Source organism: Etheostoma cragini, chromosome 14, assembly GCF_013103735.1.
Source record: "Etheostoma cragini isolate CJK2018 chromosome 14, CSU_Ecrag_1.0, whole genome shotgun sequence".
NCBI classification, from domain to species: Eukaryota; Metazoa; Chordata; class Actinopteri; order Perciformes; family Percidae; genus Etheostoma; species Etheostoma cragini.
In genome coordinates, this window is record NC_048420.1 from 24,095,030 (window position 1) to 24,103,136 (window position 8,107).

The following is an 8,107-nucleotide window of genomic DNA, read 5'->3' on the forward strand; positions in this document are numbered from 1 at the left end:
GTGTGTGTGTGTGTGTGTGTGTGTGTGTGTGTGTGTGTGTGTGTGTGTGTATAACAACAAACAGCAGCCAGAGAGCGGGTGAGCGTGCTGTGATTGGGAGACGGCAGCGTGACTGACTGATCCCTGCATCCATATCATCGGATTAAAGAGCCCACACAATGGCTGCTAAATAACGAGACACAAAGAAGTCGGTCAACGGGGACAGACGCCTGAACCTGGACCTGGACCTGGACCCGGACCGACGGGAGGGATGGAGGTGGTTTTAAAGGAACCTGACACACTTTTCAACAGGAGCCGTACGGTGCAGCCCCGCTGGAGGTCTCGCTGTCACCGGGCAGCATAGAGGGAGGAAGAGGAGGAAGAGGAGGAGCTGCTGCCAAAATGCGAGCCTCTCCGGTGTTTTCTGAGAGCCAAGACACACTCCAGTCCCACTGTCGGGGGTGAAAACTGCCCAAATTCAGTTTGCACACCTGTTCGTCTAAATCTTCCCTCTGGGTGTCCTTCAAACCAGAACCCTGACTCACGGGGGACAGCCAGGACCGCATGAAAGACAGAAACAACAGTCCAACGTACATGTTGTTGTTGTTGTTGTTGATGGTACCCTGAGTCGGGGTCGTGGGTCACTTGACTTTTTTGTGTCCCGCTGTGTGTGTGTGTGTGTGTGTGTGTGTGTGTGTGTGTGTGGAGAACCGGCTTACGGGGCGCGCCTAATAATTCATGCTTTTATGTAACAAGATTTGGGAAATTAGGTCGGAGAAAGAACCGAATGAACTTAGAAACGAGAGGTTTTTCTTTTAAAAACACCCGCCAGTTTATGTGAAAAATAAACTGATTAAATACGAATGTTAACGCATCTGCCAAATGTAATTAAAGTGTTTAAATCAGCCTAAATATTAACTAAATAAACCAGTCTAATATTAAACCAGTCTTATATTTAACTGACAGTAACTGACCGACTAACCCTAACCATGACAGTCTCTTCATATTGTTAAATATTAATGTTTTATATTATTATTAATTAATAGTTTACTGTACATACCCACAGCCTAAAACCAGTTAAAACCAGTCTAATGCTAAACCAGTCTAATGTTAAACAAGTCCAATCTTAAACCAGTCTAATGTTAAACCAGTCCAATGTTAAACCAGTCTAATTTTAGGCTAACTGACACTACCGTACACACTGACATCCCCTTCCTAATATTAGATACCGGTAGTTACTGTACATCCCGGCAGGCTAAAACCAGTCTGCCGTTAACCAGCATGAAGTCAACGGCTAAACGGAGACCCAGTCCTCCTCTGGACCAGATCCACCGGTCCCCCTTCGTAGATAACATTAAACGAGTTAAAACAACAACTTAATACACTTAAACGTCTCCATATACACCAGTTACAGCAGTTACAGGCGTCGACCAACGGTCCGTTTGAATTTAAAACTGTTTAAATTCAAACTAAACGGCCGTTGGTTTCAAACCGTCCAGTAACGTACACCAACGGTGCGTTTCTACACAAAAAACACGCATTAAAGCGGCTCTAACGTTACGGACACTCGGTTTAAAAGACATAAGCCAGTTAATACACGAACACCGATGTTATCTACCGGTCCGTTTCTCTCCAAAAACTGTTTAAAAAACGACATTTTGTGTGTTTCTATACAGCCCGCTTACGGCGGCGTCACCTCAGATGACCCAACCAGCCAGACTGGCTGTCTGCTAGCTAGCCCCGGTTGAACCGAACATACAGCGGGCGACAACAACACGGAGCACCCGATGCTACTTCCACCAAACTGTCCCCCGCTGTATCGCAACCGTGTCCCGACACAACAACCCCGGGATCACGGTCTACTTGGCTCGGTGGAGCGACGCTAACTCGGATGGGGAAACAAGGGGGGGGAGGAGAGCCAGCCAAAACAAATGCATTTCCCGACATGAAAGCGTAACATCCAGAGACTGGCAGCCACGTTTCGTGCTGCTGTGTGCGGGGGGAAAGGCTAAAGCTAAAGCGCTTAGCTTCGCCGGGGTGCCCGTCGTTGACAGGGGGGCTAACTGGTCAACGGCTAGCTCCGCTTGCTAACACATTTATTATGTGCACTTTCACCCGGGGTGGAGGGGGAATGGCAAAAGTTGGCTACCCCCAAAAAAAAAAAGAACCGGATGACGTTCACTTGTTTGACTAACTATCGCCCGAAAAAAAGCCAGAAAGCAGCCGCACAAAGTTCCCTGACAGCCAGGTATCTAACAGTTGTAATTCCCCCCTGCCTGGCTGCCGTGGAGGTTAGCGGGGTGATAGCGAGGTGGTTCCCCGCTCCGAGAGCCTGTGATGGAGGGAGGGGGACGGTCGCTAGCAGCGGCAGCCCGGGCAGCAGAGACAGCCAGCCACGGCGGCTAGTCGGGCTGCAACCAAGCCGCTTTAGTAACTTCACTTTTGCGGTCACTTTGGTCCACATTTCTCCCCATAAGTTAAATAAATAAGAAGTTTCCCCTTGCGTCCTACCTGTGTGTGGTCTCTGGGTGCCGGGTGCGACCGCCTGGAAGTTGATTATTCCCAGATATCCAGAGTGGAGCGGTGCGGGGCGCATATAGCTAGCGCTGGGTACAGTAAAGATTGTAGCATAGCTAACCTAAAGACAACAGTAGAGAGGAGAAGGAGAAAAAAAAAAAAAAAAACCTCCTCGTTGCTCATAGGGGGGATCGACGACAAAAACCACATGATCTTTTACGTCAGCATATATTTGCATAGGATGCCATGTTTACGTTTCGCGTGCAGGTGACGTGACAATGTACAGAAAAGTTTGATCGTGGTCCGTGCAGCCGGACGCTGCTGCACGGCGGCCCGGGTTGCGGTGCAGAGGCGCGGGCATGGTGCAGCCCCGCACCCCTGTCCCCCTCCGGTCCCCCTCCGGTCCCCCTCCTGCAGCCTGCTGACATGCAGCATGGCCGGCTGTTACTACACATCACTACAACCTCCACATATATTCATTGAGGCACTTCTTGCGCTCACGTGGGGCTCTACATTTATTTTATTTGGACTTTATTGGATGCGTATCTGCACTTTAAATCCTGCTGCTTCTGCCACATTCCCCGTGGTGGCCTACCTATTGTTTTATTTTGATGTATAGTATCTATTATTTTTCTACTTTTGTATTATTTGTTACTGCAAAATAAAACTAGACATACAAAATAAACGTGTTAACGTCTTTCTAACAACCTGTATGGTGACTAACACGTTACTGCACATCACTACAACCTTCATATATAATAATGGAGGGACTTCCAGCACTCATGTGGTGATATTTTATTTATTTTATTATGATTTTATGGCTTGAAAAGGCACTTTCAGCTCTCACCATGCTGCCTCCGCCACATCCCTCACGGCACCCATAGTTTTACCTTGATGTAGAGTATGTTTTGTTGTACAATATTCATGATATTTTATGTTTTCTGAGTGCTAAACACACTTTTGTTGCATAACCCAATCTTCCTGTAATGTCATTATTATGAAACTATGTTAAAATATCTGAGTGTTGGTTTCTTTGGCACACCTGTTTGATCCTGGAGCACACCTGACTCACAGCAGCCGGCTTCTAAAGACACTTAAATCAGCTGTGATTATACAGGGGGGGGGGGGGCTTTAGGTGTCAGCTGCTCGCCAGATTGCGGTCTGCATTTCATCAGGCTCGAGTATTTCGGATAAATGGACCTGTTGGAGCTGATCAGATGTCCACGCAGCCTCCCGCAGCTCGGTGAAAAGATGGCGGAGAGCGACGCCTGCCGTCGGCCCGGAGAACTGCACCCGGGCCGGAGAACTGCACCCGGCCCGGAGAACTGCACCCGGGCCGGGGCTCTGGGGCTCTGGGGTTGTTCTACATTTAACACATTTAGGTCATTTTAAAACCTTTTAACAGTTGAAACAACCTTTGAAATCTGTAAAATCATCCTGGTTGAAATCCTGAGACTGGTCCCCGGTTTCTTTTGCCTTTGCTGTAGATTCGAGAGGTTTGTTGTCTCACGTGCAGACATGACAACGTACACCATGCAATAAGAAGCTCTTCCTTACCTCGCCATTGAGAACGGACAACACCTCCCTGTAAGACCAGCACGCCCAGAATGCACCTGAACACACCTCCCAGTAAGACCAGCACGCCCAGAATGCACCTGAACACACCTCCCTGTAAGACCAGCACGCCCAGAATGCACCTGAACACACCTCCCTGTAAGACCAGCACACCCAGAATGCACCTGAACACACCTCCCTGTAAGACCAGCACGCCCAGAATGCACCTGAACACACCTCCCTGTAAGACCAGCATGCCCAGAATGCACCTGAACACACCTCCCTGTAAGACCAGCGTGCCCAGAATGCACCTGAACACACCTCCCTGTAGAACCAGCACGCCCAGAATGCACCTGAACACACCTCCCTGTAAGACCAGCACACCCAGAATGCACCTGAACGCACCTCCCTGTGACATAGTGTCCCTTGTGTTAAAGACTTAAATCTTGACATGCTCTCGGCTGACAATTTCCCCCCCGAAAACATGTTAGATAACACTTCATCCATCCCACAATGGGGGAAATTCCCTTTTAATTAGTTGTTTTTGATTAGATAAAAATATCTAATATAAAAATACATATACTGTGTGTATTTAAAACATGTGAAACATCAGTCAGCTGCTTAGTCGACCCCCCTTCTGCAGCCGGTTTCCGTCATCAACCGTCTGCCTGTCTGCAGTTTATTCAAAGTAAAAACATTAAAACGTCCCGGTGTTTATGTTCAGACGTGGTGCATTCAGAGGCAACTGGATAAAATCATGCAGAGCCTCCAAAACAGACGTCAGAGCCAGAGTCGGCAAACTGGAAGCTGTTGCCGGTGTTTCCACAATACACAATCAATCAATCAGGTAATGTTGCCAGGCAAAGATTTGCCAGCTCTAGCCAATAGGCAGAGTTTTGGCCAACATTGCTTAGCAACAAAAGTTAAAGACTGAACCACTCAAGGCTTAAAAATAGTCTTGTAAACAACAATCAGGAGCCATCAGTGTCACACATATCTGCAGATAAAAAGCTTCTTAGGACAGAAAAGTACAACAGTTGGGGAAAAAAGTAGACTCTGTTTTAATTAAGGACAATTAAAAGTCTATTTCTTCTATTTACCTTCACGATGGACAGATTTTAGGACTCTGGGCCCCTGGATACAGACACGTATAAGGCCCCACTCCTCCCACTATGTTATGTCTCTCTTTGTAGATGTTACATCTCTCTTTGTAGTTGTTATGTCTCTCTTTGAAGTTGTTACATCTCTCTTTGTGGTTGTTATGTCTCTCTTTGTAGTTGTTACATCTCTCTTTGTAGTTGTTATGTCTCTCTTTGAAGTTGTTATGTCTTTTTTGTAGTTCTTTTGTCTCTTTGTAGTTGTTACATCTCTCTTTGTAGTTGTTTTGTCTCTCTTTGTAGTTGTTTGGTCTCTCTTTGTAGTTGTTTTGTCTCTATTTGTAGTTGTTTTGTCTCTCTTTGTAGTTGTTATGTCTCTCTTTGTGGTTGCTATGTCTCTCTTTGTAGTTCTTTTGTCTCTCTTTGTAGTTGTTATGTCTTTTTTGTAGTTCTTTTGTCTCTTTGTAGTTGTTACATCTCTCTTTGTAGTTGTTATGTCTCTCTTTGTAGTTGTTTTGTCTCTCTTTGTAGTTGTTTGGTCTCTCTTTGTAGTTGTTATGTCTCTCTTTGTAGTTGTTATGTCTCTCTTTGTGGTTGCTATGTCTCTCTTTGTAGTTCTTTTGTCTCTCTTTGTAGTTGTTATGTCTTTTTTGTAGTTCTTTTGTCTCTTTGTAGTTGTTACATCTCTCTTTGTAGTTGGTATGTCTCTCTTTGTAGTTGGTATGTCTCTTTTTGTAGTTGTTGTGTATCTCTTTGTAGTTGGTATGTCTCTCTTTGTAGTTGTTGTGTCCCTCTTTGTAGTTGTTACATCTCTCTTTGTAGTTGTTATGTCTCTTTTTGTAGTTGGTATGTCTCTCTTTGTAGTTGTTGTGTCTCTCTTTGTAGTTGTTACATCTCTCTTTGTAGTTGTTATGTCTCTTTTTGTAGTTGGTATGTCGCTCTTTGTAGTTGTTATGTCTCTTTGTAGTTGTTACGTCTCTCTTTGAAGTTGTTATGTCTCTTTTTGTAGTTGGTATGTCTCTTTTTGAAGTTGGTATGTCTCTCTTTGTTGTTGTTACATCTCTCTTTGTAGTTGTTATGTCTCTTTTTGTAGTTTGTATGTCTCTTTTTGAAGTTGGTATGTCTCTCTTTGTAGTTGGTATGTCTTTCTGTCTCTCTTCGTAGTTGTTATGTCTCTATGTAGTTGTTATGTCTCTCTTTGTAGTTGTTATGTCTCTTTTTGTAGTTGGTATGTCTCTCTTTGTGGTTATTATGTCTTTCTTTGTAGTAATTACGTCTCTCTTTGTAGTTGTTAAATCTCTCTTTGTAGTTGTTACGTCTTTCTGTCTCTCTTTGTAGTTGTTATGTCTCTCTTTGTAGTTGTTATGTCTCTCTTTGTAGTTGTAATGTCTCTCTTTGTAGTTGTAACGTCTCTCTTTGTAGTTGTGCTTTTTTTAGAAGAAATCAGTCAGTCATGTGTTTAACATGGGTGAAGGACTATCTGAATCTTTGAGGTTGTTTTCGTAACTTTGTGGTCAGTTTGGATCTCTTTGGAGTCAGTTTCCATCTATTTGGGTCTCTTTGGGGTCAGTTTGAGCCTCTTTGAGTCTTTTTGGGGTATCTTTGGGTCTCTTTGTGGTCAGTTTGAGCCTCTTTGGGTCTCTTTGGGGTCAGTTTGAGCCTCTGAGTCTTTTTGTTGCCATTTGAGCCTCTTTGAGTCAGTTTGAGCCTCTTTGGGTCTCTTTGGGTTCAGTTTGAGTCTCTTTGGGGTCGGTTGGAGTCTCTTTGATCCTCTTTGGGTCTCTTTGGGGTCGGTTTGAGTCTCTTTGGGGTCAGTTTGAGCCTCTTTGAATCTCTTTGGGTTCAGTTAGAGTCTCTTTGGGGTCGGTTGGAGTCTCTTTGATCCTCTTTGGGTCTCTTTGGGGTCGGTTTGAGTCTCTTTGGGGTCGGTTGGAGCCTCTTTGAATCTCTTTGGGTTCAGTTTCAGTCTCTTTGGGGTCGGTTGGAGCCTCTTTGAGTCTCTTTGAGTCTCTTTGTTGCCAGTTTGAAAGCCTTTCAGTCTGTTGGTAGTTTTTTAAAATGTTCTTCCAGTTGTTTTTTGAGTCTTTGTTCCCTTTCCCGTGGTTTTTGAATATCTTTTTAGTTGTTGTGCATCTTTTCGTCATGGGTTTGCATCTCTTTGTCTTCATACAGTATTATATAAAATGGATTCCGTCTGAAGCCAGTGTGTCTTTTATGTTCTTTACGTCCCTTTCTAGTCGTTTTTTCATCTTTTGAAGTGGTTTTAGATCCCCTTCCGGTCTTATTGTATATCCTTTCAGCCAATTTGTAGTTCCTTGTTTCTTTGTAGTTTTTTTCATCTCTTAATATCTCCGGATTTTCCAAAAATAATGACTCTATCTCTGCAAAACCAGAAGCAGAAAAACTCTCTATTATTAACCAAACCAAAGGAATCAAGGTGTTGTGTTTTTAAGCCACATTCAGTCATCGGTCAGGTGACCAATTTGAATTTTGCAGTCGACAGTGAACGTCCGACACACACTGGGAGAGAATTTGCATATTATATTATTATTCATTCATACATCTGTAAAGAGAGACAACATAAAAAAGGGACATGAGAGACACACAGGACGCTTTAATCAGCTTTGAATCCCACAGCGGGCGTGAAAATCCCATCTAACTCCTGTTAAATGGAGACGTTTCTGCTCGATGTGTTTTAGTCGTTTTGTTTACGTTTTCTGTGGTTTTTGACATTTTTTTCCACATTTTCTTTGTGTTTTTGTCGTTTTTTTTAATATTTCCGTTTCTATTATTCTATAATTATAATAATAATAAATCTATTATTTCCGTGGTGCCGTTATTTTTAGTGCTCATTAATGACAGTAGTCACCTGTGGTGCTCCTTGATTTATCACATCAGTGTAACTCAGTGTGTGTGTGTGTGTGTGTGTGTGTGTGTGTGTGTGTGTGTGTGTGTGTGTG